The 20,473-nt window shown below is 37.2% G+C and overlaps 1 protein-coding gene across 1 annotated transcript in view; it reads right to left on the reverse strand.

Moving 5' to 3' along the window:
- LOC136694206 (zinc finger protein 850-like) overlaps window positions 1–20,473 on the reverse strand; it is a 241,995-nt gene that overhangs the window by 169,306 nt on the left and 52,216 nt on the right. The window lies entirely within an intron of this gene.

The raw sequence follows: 20,473 nt of genomic DNA on the forward strand, positions 1-20,473 counted from the left end.
CCTCTGAAAAAATGACTGACCATTACCATGCATTACAGAAAAGAGAAGCAAAATGGAAAGCATATGGATTTGATTCTTCTGTGTTACAAATCACAGACCCATGGGCATCTAGAAATTTATGATTTCAGCAAATAACTCATTCCGTAAGAATGAGTAAGATGTTGACTGGTCCATGTGTGGTGAAAGTTCCATCACCAAGCACATGGCCATCAATTTTAGAGACAGTGCCAGAACCACTGCATGCTATGTGTCAATCTTATGCTTTATCGTGGTTATTATATCAGCAAAACCCTGAAGAAGATAGAATAATGGCTTTATCAGTGCATTTGTTTAGACCTAGATTAAATTGTATTTGGTTGATGAAGCTGCCATATGTGAATTTCCTTGATCAGCATGAAAGTATACTGACAACACGGCCTGATGCGATGGAAGTAAAATCTGTGGAGACTAAAGACTGTTTTTGTTCCAATGATACTCACAATGGACAGGGGATGTTTATGGGAATATCTGATTGTGCTCGTTATAAGATGAATTTTAAAGAGCCTAAACCTAAGGATGCTTTGTTTAAAGTGAATTTTCATACACCAGATAGCAAACATTAATTGTGCAGTATGACATTTTGCCTGTAAATGTGACTATAGGAAATTTTAAGGATATTTGGTGGGTTTGTGGAGATAAAGCATACACATTTCTACCATATGGGTGGACAGGCTGTTGTTATATGGCAACATTAAAGCTTTCTTATGAGGTTTATACTCTCCAAAAAGTTGAAGCAACTGATGAAGGGAATTCTGAAAGTAATTCTGTGAGAAGAAAGAAAAGGGAAATGGCTCAGTTTCATAGCTTGGGAGCCTACCGTTGGAGAATCAGTATAGGAGAAAAATGGGGTATAGGATTATTCCCATGGTATGGTGTGACATTTTTAGCAGATCATATAGATAATATTACGTTCACTTTACAAGGGTTTGCTAATGAAACAATAAGAGGGTTTCAGTATTTGTCAAATACACAAAAAGGTCACAGATTAACTTTGTTAAAACATGACATGGCTCTGGATTACATTTTAGCTAAGCAAGGAGGTTTATGTGTAGCTTTGAATCTAACTGGGGATGCCTGTTATACTTTGATTCCGGATAATTCTGATAATATGACTAGTTTTATAGAAGCATTGAAGCATATAAGGGAGGCGTTTTGGTCCATCAAAAGGAGCTGGATGGTCTGTGAATGCTTGGTTATTGGAGAAATTAGGACCACTTGGAGCAATGTTGGCTCAAGGTTTTGGAGCAGTTCTTTTAGCAGTGTGTATAATGTTTTGTTTTTGTACACTGTTGTTAACTTGTGCAAAAGCTATGATTTTGAAATGGGTTGGCGTTATAATGCCTGGAGATCAAGTACAGATGCCATTATTAAGTAGGACCGACTCAGACAAATATGAGGAGGAAATTTTGGAAAACAAGCTGGTGGAAAGATATCCATTTTGAATATCCACTATTATATATTTTTACTATTCAATTATGACATTATTCTATTATTTTGTTAGGTTTATTATTTAGTAATCAATTATAAAGATTGTAGGATGGAGTATACACTATAGCTAATAAAACATATTAATCTATTAGTATTACTATTATTAAAGTTTATTTGATGTTTATTTGCATCTGTCATTTTTGCAAAAGGTACTGGCTGTTGTATCTTTCTTCCAGAAAGAAAAAAGGGGGGAAGATCACTGTAAGGGAGGATGGTTGTTCGAGATTCCTGAAATGCTACAGGGATCCAAAAACTCAATACAAGTGATATTAAAAATTGTAACAACTGTTTATTATGAAGACTTATAGACTGAAGAAATGTAAGTGTATTGAAATCTCAGATGTTTTTTGTTTTTATTGATGTTAGGGCCAAGGGGTATGTCAGGTAGGGACAGGTCCATTGGAAGGTCCGATGGGTTGACCAGCCTGAATTTGGACATTGGTTTGATTTCATTTTCTGAAATTTTCATACACATTTACTTAAGTCAACTCCCTACACATATAGTGTAAGAGGTCTGCCTGTGGCTGGGGCAATGCTGCCTGCTAAGCCACCCCCAGTAACTAGAGGGAGACAGAGACATTCTTAATTTGGGGCAATTGGTTCCACCTGGGCTACCCCTACTTAAGGGAAGCCAACACACACCTCTGTGCTCAGTCTTGGGTTTCTCTTTTCAGAGTGCCGTGCAAGTCTGGCTGGTAATTTGGTAAAGGCTCTTGAGTTTTCTCCTGGGTCACTCTATCTTCTGTTTCTCCACCAGAGATTTCGCTCTGGTTTCTCCTGGGATTCAATATTATCTTTTCTTTACCATTTTGTAGTACAAATAAATAATTAGAAATAAGTTGTGTTCTATCTTTAATTTCTTTTGTCTCATCTTGTTCCTCCCTTCTGTTTTGGGAAGCTCTCTTGCTTTTGTTTTCTTATGCTCAATTCTGAGCTGATCAGTTTTCCCATGACACAAGTTTTCCTCTTGTTTCATTTTGTCTCGGTGTTCCTAACTTGCAGAGTTAGGGTTGTTTGTGTGTCTCTGCACTTGAGGCCTATTTCTCTAGTGCTCTGTTGGTGGCTTGCCCTGTTTCAATCCACTCCTAGGCGAGCTGCCACATTACATATAGAATAAATTTAATATGACTGGAGTACAGTTTTGTGATCGCCTAGGCAGAAGGGATCGTGAGGGAATTTTTCCTGTCTAAAATGTTTGAAGGATTTTCAAGAAAGATGGCTGCCTGGCAGGTTTTTTTGCCCTCACACTCCATAAAATTTTGTTACATCATAATGCAAGTGATGTTAAAATTGTGTGTAGGAAGGTATCACTTATTTGTTGTGACATTAACATGTATGGGTTGCTTAAAATTTACGAGACTTTAACAGTCTCAAAGGGAGGAAGTTGAGGTATATTTAATCATAAGGCCTCATAAGGCACAGTATTAAGGAATGTTCACTGTTTTATATGTTCAGACATATGCTCTGTGTCTGTGTTCCACAGAGAGAAATGTTTAGGATAAGCTGTCAGTGAGGGTAGGAAACTATAAATTTTACCCCTCTCTTAAGGACATGCAAATATTAACCATCCTCTAGATTGCCTTATTTGGAAAGGAGCAAGAACCATATAGATCAGGGTCCTAGCCAAGAGAGGGAGAGAGAAAATAGACATGAGGAGAGAGAGAAGATGGAGAAGGAGAGAATGGGGTAGAGACCAGAGAGGTGCCTACACTGAATTGGAAAACTCTCTCACGGGATCCTTAAGAACCCGTAAGGCACTGTTTCTGTAAATAAAGATGTATTTACACCTTTAACCATGTCTGCAGAGATTCTTTTCCATCACCTGTCTTCACAACACAGGAAATCAAGCAACATGGATTCTGTGCCTCTCCACTCTTCCTCCAGACTCTGGGACCTTGATTTTGAAAGGAAATGCAAAATTTACTTTCATCAGAGAACATAACTTTGGATCACTCAGCAGCAGTCCAGTCCTATTTTGTCTTTAGCCCAGACAAGATTCTTCTGACTCTGTCTCTTGTTCAAGAGTGGCTCGACACAAAGAATGCGATGTTGAAACCCATGTCTTGCATACATCTGTGTGTGGTGGTTCTTGAAGCACTGACTCCAGCTGCAGTCCAGTCTTTGTGAATCTGCCCCACATTTTTGAATGGGTTTGGTTTCACAGTCCTCTCCACAGTGCGGTTTTCACTATTGCTTGTACACTTTTTTTCTACCACATATTTTCCTTCCCTTCACCTCTCATTAATAGAGCTTGGACACAGAGCTTGTGAACAGCCAGCCTCTTTACCTTTTGTGTCTTGCCCTGCTTGTTTAAGGTGTCAATGGTTATCTTCAGGACAACTGTCAAGTTAGCAGTATTCCCCATGATTGTGTAGCCTACAGAACTAGACTGAGACAATTTAAAGGCCTTTGCAGGTGTTTTGAGTTAATTAGCTGATTAGAGTGTGGCACCAGGTGTCTTCAATATGGAACCTTTAATATGGAACCACAATATTCTAATTTTCTGAGGTACTGAATTTGGGGTTTTCATTAGTTGTCAGTTATAATCATCAAATTAAAAGAAATAAACACTTGAAATATATCAGTCTGTGTGTGAGTATAATATACAAGTTTCACTTTTTGAATGGAATTACTGTAATGAATCCACTTTTGCATGATATTCTAATTTTAAGAGTAGCACCTGTTACGGTCAGTGAAGCATCACAATAATAAACCTCAGGTGTTTTGTATGTAGTTAACAGTGCCTTACTACACTTAATTTGTTGCTTTTCCACTGGCACAGTTCCCCAGGAAAACAGAGCCAGTGAGGACACAAAACCCCATCTCTAACACTGGCTTTGAAAACTACAACAACCAGTTCTCACAGGTCAGGATCCAAAAGAAAATGCTACTCAAAAAAATAATGTAGCATGCTAAGTGTAATCTTAGTTATACTGACACCTGCCATCAAAACTGATCACTTTGATTGTAGTGTTCTTTATTTTAGTAAAGTCTGTAATTTGTAATATATAGTGTAGTGTTCAAAATGTGCCTTGTACAAATAAAAAGAATAGACTTATGCTTGTCATACAGGATCTGTAGACACAAGCAATGTTTAAATATATAGTTACCATACAGTTTGTCTTAAACATAAACTGTATGGTAACTTTATATATTTAAATATTACTTCTAACAAATAAATCCAAATTTGCCCATATAATTAACACAATTTTCTCAGATGCATAACATATTTAAAAATAACAAATTCAAATCTAATATGAAAACAACCACCTACTAACGTGCATTTTTGGACAGTGTGAGGAAAGTGGATTGCCAGGAGGAAACCCATGCAGACACGGAGAACACACAACTCCTCACAGACAGTCACCCGGAGCATGGCTTGAACCCACAACCCAAGCTCCTGGAGCACTGTGACAGCGACAGTACCTGCTGCGCCACCATGCCGCCCAGCGCATAAATATTTTTTTAGGTTTGCACAGAGGCTCCAGTTACGACAAATCGACATAGAAGATGGGATTGTTGGAAGCACCCAGACTCTGTACAAGATGACCAGAAAAATAAGGAACGTGTGTGAACTAAATCAAATCTTATAGTAGACAGATAGAAGAGACTGTTGGAAATCACAGGGAGTTTGTGATGCTGGATGAGGGCCACTTTCATTATAAGTGAAAGGTAGGGAAGATGCTGTACATCATAGTGTTAGTGATGTCAAAATTTGTGCATGACATTCAGTGTAACATTTTTAAAATCAAATGATAGTTTAGAGATAATATATGAGGAAGTACCTGGCAGCAGAAGTATATAATGTTATCCAAAGTTAATAGGTGACTTTTTGTTTGTTTATTGCAATCTGATTGGTTTGTTGTGAATGTTAATGAATGTTCTCAGTTGGATAACAGTAATCTAAATGTTTAATGTTTTTCAGTACAGACGAGGACCAATTGCAAACACCTAGCAGAGAAGAAAGTGGGTCTTCGGGATTCTAGACATCGGTCAACAGCCACTCATGGGTACACACACTTCCCTGTTAATCACAGTCATTGGTTTTTGACCCTGTAACAGACAGACCACACACAGAATCTGGAGAGAGCATGGCCCATATACATATACTTGTTTAAATGTTCAAAACTAATTACAGTAACAGTATCTAGTAGACAGTTCATTAAATTTGTGTTAATTTGGAATTAATTATAATGAAAATAATTCAGTGATGCTGAATCTTACTTGTTTCTAATTAATACTGGCTAAGTAAGAGTAATTATAAGTCCTTAGGGATTTATAAAGTATCATTTAAGGGATTAACATCGGAAAATAACAAAAAGACCCCATAGATCCTAAGTCATGTTAATTAAACTTATTCATTTATTAAGCAATGTTATGCAGCTGTGAAGTGTAAGGAACCACTTTTTAAAATTACTTTGAAGCATATTGCTTAATGGATCAAAAAACACAACCTCTTTAATTATGAAGTGGTTGTAAAAATAGAACTGTTTTCAGCAGTACTGAAAGGGTCAAAAAGACTAATAAAAATAATGTATGTTATTTATGTAGTGAAGTCAGTGATAATTATAATTTGATTAACAATTAATTATTTAATTCATTTTTGCTAAGCTTCATGGTTGGGAGCCTTTAAGTAATATGTAGTGCCTTTTACTTCCTGCTTCCTTGCCGTTCAGACGGCAATAGAGTATCTGAGCTTTTAAATATACACAGCAGTCAGCAGCACTACGAAGCCAATACTGGATATTTTCTACTTTTGATTCTTTTAAAGCAGTGCGATTGCTCCAGGAGCCAGGACTGTGCCGACAACCAGGACATTTTCATCAGGCTACAGTAGAAGAAACTTGTGAAATGCCTCATCATTTTGTTCAACACATGTGCTGTCAGAATTGTTACAGACGTCTGCAGAGATTCTCAGCTTTGGAAATGGACTTTCGGAGCCTGCTATCAGAGTTTAAGGACTGGCATTTCAGAGTTGTGAGAGGGGTAACAGTGAGTGGGAGTACAGGCAGCAGACAGCGGGCTGAGGACTTAATAGAGCACCAGACAGTGGAGGGACACAGATCCAGACCAGAGTTAATGGGGTAACAACCCCAAAACTCACAGTGCAATGTGAGCCAAACATGACCAATGAACATGATATACAAACAGTTTTGACTAACTGCAAACATACCATGTACACACATAGCCTCCAATATTTCTATTGCTGTCTCTATGGAAAAAAGAGACAAGTTAGTTAGTGCTGGAAATGATGACAAACTCATCTCGATAGATTTAAGAGAAATGGCCTTAAAGTAGTGCTGGGCAATGTGTGTGACTTTAGGGATGGCAGGTCAAGTCGAGCTGTACTCGACTTCACCCACCATCTCTAAAGACACATGGAAGACTAGCATCAAGACAGTGGAACGAACTTCCACTGACTTTCTGAACAGAGGAATCTCTTATGGTCTTCAAATGCAGACTGAAGCCCCATTTCTTTCTTACCCACTTAGGTAAGTACTAATCTAAGTGCTCACCATAACAGACTGTTTTTGCACTTATAGTGCACTTAACGCCTTTCTTACTAGGTATGAGCACTTATTAGTTTCTCCTTCAAAGTTTGAGCACTGACTAGATTGTATTGTGTATTGCACTTACTACGATTTGTTCTTTCTAGGCATCAGCACTGGCCCTTGTTCTGACAAGCGTATGAGCTCAAAGGGAGTTAGGTCCAAACCTATATGTTTTAATAAGGATACACATTCTGTTTGAATGCTAAGCACTTTTGTGAGTCGCTCTGGATAAGAGCTTCTGCTAAATGCTGTAAATGTAAATAATTAATTGAAAACTTTACCTCAATTATGATTAAAGAAGAATTATTTTGATTAAGATTTTTTGTCTCATAGTTGCCCTGTGAACTACTGGCACCCCCTCCAGGGTGTGTTCCTGCTTTGTGCCTAGTGATTCTGGGTAGGCTCTGGACCCACCGCGACCCTGAACTGGATAAGTGCACTCAGACAATGAATGAAACTCTCATAGGGCACTGACAAAATGTGTACTATAAATTAGGGCTGCAACTAATGATTATTTTGATAATCCATTAATCTGTCGATTACTTTTTCGATTAATCGGATAAAAAGGAAGACAAGCCAAATTTGGTTTCCTGTCTGTTACTAGTATATTCAGGATACCATCAGTGAGAACAGCTGCTTGTTATGGTGTGTAGATCTTCAAAACATAGTCAGCAATGCTGGGCTGTTTTTATCTGAGGTGAGAGAGAAAGTGTAGATATGAACATAAATCTTTTTTAAGTTAATAACTATTGATCTAAAATGCAGACAACAATGCAGACAAATTGAAATTACATAAATGGATATTGGGTGATGCTAACATGTGTTGAGAATAAAAGGGGAAATTAATCTAAAACATGATCAGATATTGTTAAGATATTTAAGATTTTAGAGAACTAATGTTGTAATTGTATAAGGAACACACAACCTATCATTATTAAAAATTAGCGTTTACATGAAGAATTAACCCAACCGTTACACTGTTAAATATTGATAAATATAAAATTAATGTATGTAATGCAATATACACTTATAATGTAATATACACTTGGCTGTTATACTCAAACACTAACACGCAATACCAGTCAGAAAAGACCTTCAAAAAGGCTTTAAATATATTATTTTAAAAAATGTTTGGATTGTTTTTTTTTTCAACTCTGAATGTAACTGCGCCACATTTAAGGTGGAACGGAAAACTTGCTAAATACAAGAGTGATATATTTTTACTAAAAATGAGACATCTTGTGTAAGTACTCTAGCAGGCTCTAGGGACATTGAGTGAGAAAAACTAGCATCGCTAACGTTAGCTTGACTAAAACTATGGCCTGTTTTGTAACTGCTGGTCGAGCTGACACATTTAAGGTGGAAGAGAACTCGGGGGGTTGGGGATGCTAAGGCTTGTTCGCTAAACGCAAGTGTAATATCAATGTACTAAGAAAAACAAATGTTGTTTAACTACTCTAGCAGGCTCTGGTAACATTGAGTGAGAGAAAGTTCATGCAGTGATGTTGTGCTGCTGTGCCATGCGAGATCAACTGTGCACATTTTGCACCTAACGCTGTTCCTTGAAGGCGTTTAACAAAGTGTTCCCCTACTTTTGATGACTTGGGTCGTACATTTTTCTCTGCTTGTGCTAACATTATCCTCTGCTGTGACCGCCTCCGCCATTTTTCAAACCCTTCTTCCAGAGTTCGTCACGTATAGCAACTGTACCTATGTGTATAATAACTTAGACCCAACTAATCGATTATTAAATTAGTTGCAAACTATTTTAACACTCGATTTTAATCGATTAGTTGTTGCAGCCCTACTATAAATATACCTAAGTATCAAAGCTGGAATTTTTTTTTATAATGTTGCTGGGAGCTTGCCCGTCTGTTTTGAGCCATGCTGTCACCTGGAACCAGCCTTAATTATTTAGTTTGAGGCTGCTCCATGACTTGGAGCTGCTGGAGGCAGTTGGGCTTTGACATCCGGATGATGGGTAGCTAGATGAGATCTTAAATTTGCATTTCCTCATTTCACAGCAAATTTTATGGCACAAATATTGCCTCACTTAAATTGGTTCACCTTAATTTTTTGAAAGTCAAAAAGCTCCCAAACTTTGCAAAAAGTTGTTTCATAAATATATTTAGTGATAAAATATCTAGTTTGTAATGAAAGCGATGATAATACCTCTGCCAGCACTGGTCACTGGCCCACCCTCTGTAGAGTTGCATGCAAATTTAGGTGTTTGTCCTACATAGAAACATAGAAAAGGAGTGGACTTCTGGGGCACACCCTGCAGCAGACATATCAGAGCCTTGAGGCCAGTAAAGCAAGGTACATAAGAAGTTAAAAAATTTGGAAAGCAACTAATCTCACTTAAGGCATCCATCCAAACAAATCCATTTAATTACTTACGTATTTGAAATGAAATGTCATTTCCATGCTGCAAAATTGCAGCCAACTGCTGCTGTCCATGGAGACAGGGTTTCTTGAAGGGTAGGTTATTAGGCAGGCCAGTGACTTTGATAATAATCTTATTTGCAGCTAAGGATTTGTAGGGTAGCCTTCCAGTGCCTCCAGCTTCTTCTAGTAAACAAAAAAAGTTAAAAAATACTCAAAATATTTGAATAATTTCTGAAAACACTATTCTTATACACATTACCATTTGATAAAATACCTGGAAGACATTTAGATTTCTAGCAGCGTTCAGAGCTCACAATCACCTTCCCTAAGCTTGTACTATGTTTGGAGGGGGCTGGGTGGGGGGGTGTTTAAATGGTCCTCTCAGCATGAAAAAAAGAGTAACAAAGCAAATACTCACTGTACTTTTGATTGAAGAGATCTTGAACCTTACGAACCATAATCTTAACCGAGTCCAATTTTGAGTTAGAGGGTTTTCGAACTACCTGGAAAATGTGAACAAAAAACAAATGTCTTCAAAAACCAGGTCCCCAAAAGCACAAGTAAAAACATATCAAACTATCCACAGAAATATAACAGCAACATTATTGTATAAAGTTAAAATTAAGCAGTGTAGGGAAATAACTGCATATATTTAATTTGCAGGAACAGAATAAGTGCATTCACAGCTAATATCAAGGAAATATTCATGAAAAATCATAACATGACACGTCTAGATTTAATGACTAGATTTAATTTGCAATATTACCTGCAAAAAAAGCCCAAAATTGTTTCCTGTACCAGTTGATCTAAGAAAATTACTGGCTTTCCTGCTGGACAGCTCTTGTACAAAAGCTTGTGGACTGAAGCCGTCATATAATAGGACTGTTGTTTCTACACCCAGTTCTTCTAGCTGTGACACCTTTTTAAGCAGAAAAAAAAACATTATCAAGCACTTTTAAGAAAGTTACTAAAATGCACTGAGAAACAAAAGCAGACATTAATACTTAACACACAGAGAAATATGACTGACACCACACCAGTAGGCATGTCCTTTGACTTGCTTTTATATGAGATATTATTAAAAAAAAAATACATACAGTAATTTCCAGACCTCAGTTTTAAGCTGTTTTATGTGCTTTCTAATTTTGAGCTCTCTCATGTCACTGCTAAGCTGCACTGCTTGCACTTACACTTTCAGATCTGCAGCTTGCTGAACATATTGCCTTTGCTCATCTTCCCCTAAACTGCTCCACCTGTCCCTGATGTCCGTCATTGTACCTGAAGACAAATGCAATATGATGAAACAGCCATTCCTAAATTTAGTATCAGTTCCAGCTACAGAAAAAAGTAAGTAAATAAATAAATATATATATATATCAAACCATTTACATACACTGGGGCTTTGAACATGCAAACAGCCTTGAGAACAGTCTAACACCACTTACCACCACCGAGAATAAAGTGTCTAACAAAAAATGCTTGTTTTAAAATATTTGTTTTTTACCATACAGTCCAATAGTGATAGATAAGTTATTATTAAAGAAGAAAAATGTGCTCTCCAATTATTGATTATTTTATGATTAAATTGTTTACAAGTTTAAAAAGATGATGTCTATTACCTCTGTATTTTTTATATAAATTACAGTATCGAGAGTGGATAGTGAGTGTAGATTTTAGGTGTAGAAATAAGTTTTAAAGCATTTTTAGAGTAACCTATAATTGTAACTCAAGATTATCATGCACTCATTTTATGGTAATTATTGGGATTTTATGAAACATAAATTAACCTAAAAATAAGGAGTTTAAAAAACGGCGAGTGAGAAGAATATATTCATTGCTGTATTTTTGTTATGAGATCCATCAAGGAAAAAAGTGCTGAAAAAGCATGGGTATATATTTGTTGTGTCCTTTTGGATAATTTTGTTTCCAAAAGTTTGAGTTTTGGTTTAGACAATTTAAAGATTTTTATGTTAGCCATTGTGAAAGTAGCATATTAACCATTCATTTTTAGGGTTTTTTTAAATAAATAAAATGACAATAGTATTTTTACATACTACACAACAGTTACCATAAAATGACGAAAGAGTAGGAGAATGTTTGAATTATTAATTACAATTTTGTGTTACACACACAAAGTTACTTGTATACCAAATAATTTGGATGGTAATTACCATATGTTTACCTTTACATGACTTCAACATTACAGGCAGCACCCTCTTGATTCTGGAGGTTAATGTTGTATTAGCTGACCTTCGTTTTATTAAAATAGCTAAATAAATGCAGCTAATGTCACTCAACCTAGCTAGCCACATACTTCTCAAATTATCATTAGTATGGTTAACCAACTTGTAGATAAATAAATGACAAGTCAGGCATGCCCATTAACTTACATTCTGTACATTATTTAATTTACATTGAATCTGTCGTCTGAGTTCCTCAGATATGACAGAGTGGGGGTTACTGAAGCCCCGCCGAGGCTTTAGCAGGCTTGCTAAGATGCACAAGCTTGATAAATAAAATTAGAGGATTAAAGCCCTTTAAAACAAGTGAACAGCACCATATTTCTCTCATAAAACGAGACTTAAGTTGATCATTAAAGCGTCTACACCGAGAACACTTCACAAGTTGCAAAGAAATGTAAATTGTACTCACCTTTATGACAGTGTACAGTGGAGCTGGAAGTCTGAGGTGATTTCAGGTCTGAGGTCAAAATACCATGCGCTCACGTCCAAATTTAAAGATGAGTGCTGCGTTAGATAGATCGATAGATAGATAGATTTATTGATCCCCAGGGGAAATTCAAGGTCTCAGTAGCTTACAGACATTACATCCAACAATCACAAACAGCAATGGACTATTTAAAAAAAAACTAATAAAAAAAAAACCCTAAAACAAATATCAATTTTCTAAAAATATCAAAATCAAATACCAAGTTAACATAGTGTGCTTAAGAATGATCAAACATAGCCTGGCAAGAATCTGTGGTACAGTGAGCAGCTGAGGATGATCTCTTGAGTGCAGTATATAGTTTAAAAGTTGGAAAAGTGTTGATAGTGCAAAGGGTATGGAATGTGCAATATCAGTACAGTGCAATATCAGTGCAGTATCATAATTAGAAATAAATATAGTAAAATAAATAGTGCAAGGGAAGGCAATTCAGTGCAATGTTTTTGTATTAAGTATAAAATGTATTGGAAATAGTATGCACATGTTGCGGTGGCATTTGCACTACATAGCGGAGTCAATGATAATGAATTATTATTTTATTAATAATTAATTCATTCATTTTGCTAAGCTCCATGTTTGGGAGCCATTAACTAATATGTAGTGGTTATAATGGCTAGAAGTTATAATTTCATACAAGAAAGGTGCACACACAAACAAATAACCAAGGATTGATTTTTATCACACAACTGGTTTATTAATAATATCTTATTAGAAATTAATACACATTCATCATATCCACTACATATCCCCCCTTTCAGATCATGCTTTCTTTCTAGAAGCATTGAGCTGATAATGCAGAGATGAATGTGAACAGCAAGGTCAGGAATCATTCATTCATACACTCAGGGTTGATACCTTTCTGGGATCATTTAATATGAGAATAAACCTTTATTGGACTTGATCCAGTATGCTAGTATGAGTGTTCCTCTTACTTTAAAAGTGTCTGTTAACTAGGAAATATTATTTTTATCAAAGGAAATGTTCAAGGGTAGTTATTCATGCAAATACTTAAAAACATATCTTGTTTTATGCCTTAGTGATAATTACTGGATAAGCAGGGTGTTCCTCTATAGTTAAGCTAACTACTAAGAACTCTGATTTAACATGACTAGTGGGCATAGGCCTGTTAGGCATTGAATGTGAGCGTTATCACCTTAGATTGCTGAAGAAATAAAGAAAAATAAGTTTTCCAGAGGAAAGAAAAAGATTTAAAACAGTACTGTGTGCTGACTGTGTCACCACCCTTTTGAATAGTTCGTCGTGGCTTAATGAATAAGCTGTGCATAGCGACGGACAGCGATACACAAGTTAGAATGGAATACAATGCTTGAAGTAGAAATTAGAATTTTTATTTCTAGATTTATATACCACGGATTACTTTATCAGGCGGACGCAACGTAAGTACAGATGAAAGTTTGTTTGTTTGTGTTTTTTTTATATATATATATTCGGTTGTGGAAGCTGACGATTAATACCATTATTGAATGAAGGATAAAATGTTATGAATGAACTAAAGTGTTGGTAAATAAAATACAAATAATCATAGTGAATGTTTAATGACCAAAAACTAAGCTCAGTGTATTAAATTTCTATTTGTCTGTTTCCCTTATCCTGTGGGGTGTGTGAGACGAGCAGAGACGGTGGAGGACCACAGACAGTGGGCAGCTGGCCAAAAAAGAAAAAGGGGGGTGAAGTTTGAAGTCACCCAGAACAGACTTCAGAAAAGGCCAGTTATATTTTTATCCACAAACTGTCTTTCACAAACACCTGCATCAATACATTTAGGTTTAATCATTAATAGGTCTCATTATTAAAAAGTAATAGTTAGAAATTCATTGATTTGTTTTATCTTGCATTTAGTCCATTATTTGTAATACTATATATGACATAGCCTTTTTCACAGAAAGCTTGGCAACAGGTTGTTTCTTTTCTTAAGAGAATATGTTTATTTGATTATAGTTCCATTAAGAGTTAAATGTGGTTTATGAATATGAATTATTGTTTGGGCAGGGGGTTTCTGATCTAAGCTTTGCTGCAGGTGTAATGTTGCGTTGCAAATATTTAGTGGTAATTATCATAAGTAGAAGTGCTTGTTGAGCCTTATATAAGTTTGTATATTCTTTCATTACAAGGTAGTTAGACAATGCTTTTTTAAATCTAAATTTATGGTGCACTTAGTAATTGTATTACTTAGTAAAGGGGATTTTGTGGTGTGAATTTGTATTGCATATTAAGGGTTTGATTTCTCTGAAGTTGGCAAATTCACTTTGGGTTTAATTTCTGTTGATTGTGGTAATATAGTGGCCTATAAACAGAGGAAAAAGGGGGAGAAATAATTTAAAAAGTGTAAAAATTATTTGTTATGCCAAAAATGTGAACTAATGTTTCAAAAGGGGTTACTCCTGTTGAAATAGTTAAGAAAAATAATCCTTTGATAAAAAGCATTGCAAAAATATCTGCTAAATTTTATAAGCCATGGCCTGACATAGACCAACCATGGCCGGTAGAGGGGACACTAACCCAGATGTAATTAAAACAATGGAGGTACTTGTATCAACGTACAAAGCAGGACAGAAGAAAGGGCATCAAGGAGAAAAGCGAATGGAAAAAAGACAAATAGAGCTTGGCATTCTCCAGTTGTTTGAACAAGAGAGTCAGAAACTGATAAAGGCTGCAAAAGAAAAGAGGGAGAAAGGTGCAGAAGCAATAGGTCCGCGTACAAAGGCAATAGAAAAACAAATGGCAGAAGTTGCGGATGTAACAATTGGATTATGTACTTAATCCAAAACAACTCTCTTTTTTTTGTCATGTTCATTTTGGGTTAAAACCTCCTACCTGTGCGTCTTGAGTCTGTGTGTGTGTGCATGCGCTGCGCTATGACGTAGGTGCATGTGTGCCCGGTCACAGAGCTTTCTTGCATGGCCGGAGGTAGGTTGCTGCTATATTGCTCTCTGACTGATCGAAGTTTGCTAAAGCTATTAATTGTAATTTGCATATGATTACACTGCTGTATTTTATCCGATTAGTTGTTTGACTTGTACTGTGTGAGTTTGCAGAGGTTTAAGTTTGTTATTTTAGCAAGTTTTATCTTGAATATATGGCTAATGCTAGCGCGCTAATTTAGCTTGGCCACGAGCAAGGGAGATCTGTCCTGTGTTTTAATGGCACACATTTTCTCTCGTCAGGAGAGCCAGCCTAGCAGATACGTGACACACAACTCATGATTGTTTTCCTGTACTACAGGTATGGAGGTATTTGTTTGTTTATGTGCAACAAAATAAATTTGTATAGTGAAGACTGTTAGATGTCTGTTAATATGTTTTTAGTGCAACAGAGTTAATATGTTGTTAATTCCTGTTAATTCCTTTTGTATTATACTCCAAAATACCAAAATGATCCTGGTTAGAAATGAGGATTTGTTTTTCCTGATTTATTTTCATGTACTTTGTATATTATTTTTGTTAAGTTGTATTTTCATTGATATATTGGTTTTTTATGCTTTTTGGTAATCTCAAACTGATTTAAAGGGCCAGTTTGTTGATTTTTATTTGTCAAGATATTATGTTATTCTGTGTTACTGAATACACTCAGAGCTTTCTTGCATGGCCGGAGGAGAGCCAGCCTAGCAGATACATGACACACGACTCATGATTGTTTTCCTATACTACAGGTATGGAGGTATGGAGTGTGCTGTCATTAAAGGAACTAGAGATCCAATTCTGTCTCTTGTCCCATAATTACATGCCAGAACACAACGCAGGTTTCATCAGGCGTAACACACACACAAAGTGGATGGGTTACACAAACTCAGTTAAGACACCCCCACCTTATGAGAAGGAAGAGAAAACTGTGGAAGTCTATCCTCAGATTCCAGTGATCAGTCAAGGAGAAAGCTATCACATCCGAGATGAGGATGACTACAAAATAGAAGCAGGACAAACAGAGATGATGCTAAAGCTGTATCTGAGTCCAAAAGCAAGAAGAGAATGAGACATCTGCAGACTAAAGGTGATCTGAGAATGACAAGGAGGACAGTTGGAGATAAAGAAGATCTGAGTGACCAGGAAGAGGTCATGGGTGAATAAGACCAAGCAATCAGATGAATGCTGGCTAAAACAGTGATGTATATTTTAAACATATGGTCTTAAGTGCAGCATTAAGAGATGTTCATTGATCTGAGTTTATGTTCTGTTAAGTTTATGTTCACAGAACGTATGTTCTGTGTCTATGCTCCAAAGAGGGAAATGTTTAGGATGAGCTGCCAGTAAGGATAAGAGATAATACATTTTTTTTCTCTCTCTCAGTCCCTTGAATGTGCAAATATAAACTTTTCCATCACCTGTCTTCACTATACAGTAAATAAACAACAGTGTATGTAAATACTGTGTAGGCGGCACGGTGGCGCAGCAGGTAGTGTCGCAGTCACACAGCTCCAGGGGCCTGGAAGTTGTGGGTTCGATTCTCGGTCCGGGTGACTGTCTTTGAGGAGTTGGTGTGTTCTTCCCATCTCCGGGTGCTCCGGTTTCCTCCCACAGTCCAAAAACACACGTTGATAGGTGGATTGGCGACTCAAAAGTGTCCGTGTGTGTGTTGCTCTGTGAAGGACTGGAGCCCCCTCCAGGGTGTATTCCCGCCTTGTGCCCAATGATTCCAGGTAGGCTCTGGACCCACCGCGTACCCCGAATTGGATAAGCGGTTACAGATAATGAATGTAAATACTGTAGTGGAGTATGGAGCAAATCAAATAAAGAAATGAAAAGTTTTGAATTAAAAACTTTTCCACCCTAACAAGGATTTTTGTCTGCGACAGAATCCACATTCCACAGACCGCGAGGGTGCAAAGACCCTGCAGTCCCCCCCACACACACGCACACACATAAGGTCTACATCAAAAGACGGACCAGGACACCTGGCCCCCGGCCCCCTTCCTCTCTTCGGAAATTTAAAGATAACATACTTTTACGATGCTTTTAAGAAACAGGAACCTCAAACAAAGAGGGTTATAATCCCGTTTTATGACGAGTGGCATCTAAGAGTCTCGTCCTTATCTCCTGCAGGAATCAACAAATGGTTAACAGGGGTGACCTCGGTTTGAACCCCCGTTAACCGTCCGCACCGGACGAACGGCATGGACCAACAGCGACCCCAGGTAGACGTTTGCGAGATCACGTCTCGCCTAAGGCCGTCTAAATACATAACGGACTTAATAAAATTTTAGTAAATATGTTTATGCAACATGTATGAGTGTCACTCTCTGTTGTCCTCAGATGGACGTCCACCCTCTAATGAAATGATGTGTATTACTGTTTCAATCATGAAAGGAAGTTTCTGTCTCTGATTAGAAAAACGAATTAATATCTTCTAACATAATATTGTAAATGGGACGTAAACACGACGTACCCAAGATAAAATCTTATGTAAATGTTTGATATTAATAATCCAGGACACTCATTGTGATATGTTACTAACATGTATAAGAAATTTCGATACGCGAAATTTCTACCTTTTCTGTTTGAATCTCTGATCCAAACCTTCCCCCTCTTTTCTCTTTCGGGAGGCGAGTCACGTGAGCCTCGGACTCGCACCCAATCAAAGGAAGGACACCTCCCAATAGGGTGTGGCCGCGCTGCCTTTGAAAAGAGGATGTCGACTCATTTCTTACACACTCTCTTTCTTCTTGAAACTTTTTTTTTTTCCAAAGCTCTTTCTTTCGGAAACCCTCGCTCTTAACTTCCGCTCTTACGTTCATTTTCTCTAAGCTCTCTCTCTGACTCTTAACTTCGTGTCCGCTCTGAACGCCTGCACGCGTTCTCTTTGTTTTATCTCTTCAAGCTCCAACCTCTCCAAGCGAGAAGTTTTCTCCTCCTCACGACGACGAACACAGACTTTTGAAGAAATCTCACTAAGCTCCCAGGAGACGTCTTGAGCTAGCTAGTGCGAGAAAGTCTACGAATACGTCGAATGATTTGAATATCTTCTTTTCTTTTAATTTTGTTTGTTTTATCGCCCATCGAAGTTGATCTCACGAGTGATCAAAGCAGGTGAAACTTATTCGTGGCCAGAATAAGATATCACCCTTTTAGATTAGTTGATAGCGGATATATTAGCGTTATAAGCCGACTTCTGAGGGCACTACTTCTGGAGAACCGAGCAACGAGGCGACCACTCTGAAGACGCCTTCCCTTCCTCAAGGAAACCAGCCAGTTCTCCGTGAAAAAACTCAACCCGTCCAACGCCATTACACCTGAGGCCAAGAGCTTCTAACTCACCCCGGGAGGAACTCCCTTTTAACGGCGCTGCATGGACGAAAGGCGAAACCCGGAGCACGGAAATCAAACCGTGGGACCCGACAGCTCGGCAGAAACGGCGAATGAGTAAGCCAGCTAAATTCTCACATTCTCCAGAAGCTGATGCCTAATTAAGTCCCTTTATAAATTTATACGTAATCAAGCCTCAGTTAGCAATATTTTAGTCACAAGTCATAGTGCCTAGCTTATCTTTAAAGTCAAATCGGCTTCCCCTGCGTTGATGCCGTGAGATTACAAGATTATGCTATGTTAATTAAATATCCTCCTTCCTTTTGTTAATAAATATCTTCATTATTTGAAATTACAGTGTGTACAGTCTGTTCATTAAAATCTCTGAAAATCCTGAAGATCTCACTTAGCTTGACTATTATTCATTCTCAAACTAATTAATAACGTTTTAATTGCTTAAGCCAATTATAAACTTTAATTGCTATCATTAGTCAAATATCAGTAATTATAAGAGTTTGAATAAGGTCAACACTATAAACACAATATATAAATATATATTTCAAATATATATTTACATATATATCACGGTGTATGATCAAAAAACCAACATACACTACAATACTGTACTTGAGTTATTAGTAAATATTTGCAGGGGCTGCTCCAATATATACTGCTATGTAAATCTTTGTTACTGCTCACAGGGCAGCTACTCACATTTAATTTTTTTCTGTGTTCAGCCACCATCATGGAAAACCAAAATATGTGTGATGTCTACCTTTGCATGCAATCAGACAGAACTGTTTTAGAGCTTGGCATCTTTTGCAGAATTGACTTATACATATATACACACAAGGACATATAGTACGACTATCTTTATTATTTAAAGGCAGGGGCGTACACTATGTGGGGAGACTGGCTGGACAGTGCTTCTCTACAGAGTTGTTATGAAGCTATGAGGTGGGCAACTATCCCACTGTAGTATTAAACTCTTACAGTGTAATTAATGTAAATATTGTACATATTGTTTGACCATGTTTGTTGTGTATGTGTTTTTTTGCTGATTTAAAAAAAAAATTTATTTATTTTAGTTTACCTGCCTTCCAAACCTTTTTACACCTCATCAACACCTCTCTCAGCTAATGTCCTGACCATTCCTCCACACATTGCCACATAAAGATTCTCTAGAACTTCTAAATATTTTGTGTAAACGTTAGATTTGATGGAGGTCTGATTTTATATGAAAGGTAATCAGCTATGGACTTTGAATTTAAATAAGATACAGATGTTTGAGTAGAACTGAATAAACTGAAGTTACATCAACTACAACACCATGTGAAAAATGTCTAAATCATGTTATGTGCCTTGGTATGTTCTTTCTGTGTGTGTCTATGTATGTGGTGTGTGTTTGTCTTCCTTACAGTTCCACTGTTTTCCAGTCCCACCAATTCCCTATGCCGTGCTTTGGTTCTTCAAACATTCAGATATAGCGCTGTATTGTATTGTATGTATTGTATTGAATGAATCCCAGGAGAGAAATCCTTGCTTTTTGTATTGCTGACGTTTGTTCTTACTTTGTGTGTGTGTTATATCGTGTACCTCACTTTATCTCGTCCCTTGATGCTGATTTCTGCCTCTTGCTTTTGACTTTTTTGCTGATTGTAGAAATATTGTAAACATAAACAGTGCCGAGTGTAGGGAGTGACTGCCGTTTTGTTTGGGAACAAGGGTTTCTCTTTTTCATATGTCAGGGAGTTAGGGACGCATATTTTTCTTTTGTTCTGGTTCACTGCTAGGTAAGGTTTTTATTTGTTTAGCTTGGTTTTTGTTTGTTGTTATGGCCTGGGTCACTCCTGAAGTTGTTGTATCAATGTTTGTCTTCACTTCGATTGTCAACCAATTTGAGTATCTTATCACTCGCACACACACTCTCTCTCACACACACACACACACTCTCTCTCACTGTCTCTCACACACACACACACACTCACTCTCTCACACACATTGCGGTGGCATAAGCACTAC

This window comes from Hoplias malabaricus, chromosome 4 (genome assembly GCF_029633855.1).
Source record: "Hoplias malabaricus isolate fHopMal1 chromosome 4, fHopMal1.hap1, whole genome shotgun sequence".
In the NCBI taxonomy this organism is placed as follows: Eukaryota; Metazoa; Chordata; class Actinopteri; order Characiformes; family Erythrinidae; genus Hoplias; species Hoplias malabaricus.